This window comes from Ornithorhynchus anatinus, chromosome 1 (assembly GCF_004115215.2).
Source record: "Ornithorhynchus anatinus isolate Pmale09 chromosome 1, mOrnAna1.pri.v4, whole genome shotgun sequence".
Classification (NCBI taxonomy): Eukaryota; Metazoa; Chordata; class Mammalia; order Monotremata; family Ornithorhynchidae; genus Ornithorhynchus; species Ornithorhynchus anatinus.
Window position 1 is genome coordinate 102,883,908 of NC_041728.1, and position 628 is coordinate 102,884,535.

A 628-nucleotide genomic window follows, 5' to 3' on the forward strand; every position below is an offset into this window, starting at 1 on the left:
AGTCATTTGTGACCCCATAGCGATACCACAACACTTCTCTCCCAGAATGCCCCGCTCTTCATCTGCAATCATTCTGGTAGTGGATCCATAGAGTTTTCTTGGTAAAAATCCAGAAGTTGTTTACCATTGCCTCCTTCCATGCAGTAAAGTTGTCTCCACCCTCGACTGTCTCCCATGTTGCTTGTCTCCACTCTCAACTCTCTCCCATGTCACTGCTGCCCAGCATGGGTGAGTTTTGACTTGTAGCAGATTGCCTTCTACTCACTAGCCACTGGCCAAGCTAGGAATGGAATGGGTATGCCTCTGCTTGACTCTGCCTCCCATAACTGAAACTGGTAGAGTACTGGAAATTCTCCAGGTGCTACTCTGAGAGGGGACTTAGCCAGATAATCATCAATCAATAGCACTGTACAAATATTTGGGAAAGTATGACAGAATTAGAAAGCAAGCTCTTCCCTCAAGGGTCTTACATTCTAGCAGGGGAGTCACCTGTTAAATTATAGATAGAAAGAGGTGATAGCTCATGCAAGCTATTGACAAAGTACAGTAGGCTATCGAGAGAGAAAATTAGGGTTGTGGTGTTGACCCTAAAAATAACCATTTTATTGTTCCTCTGAGAATCCTGTTG

At 44.4% G+C, this 628-nt stretch overlaps 1 non-coding gene across 1 annotated transcript; it reads right to left on the reverse strand.

Moving 5' to 3' along the window:
• Positions 1-238: 238 nt before the first annotated feature.
• Positions 239-376, reverse strand: LOC114817180. The gene has a single exon (XR_003765017.1). It is a non-coding gene; the product is annotated as a small nucleolar RNA SNORA7 (small nucleolar RNA).
• Between the last annotated feature and the right edge of the window lie 252 nt (positions 377-628).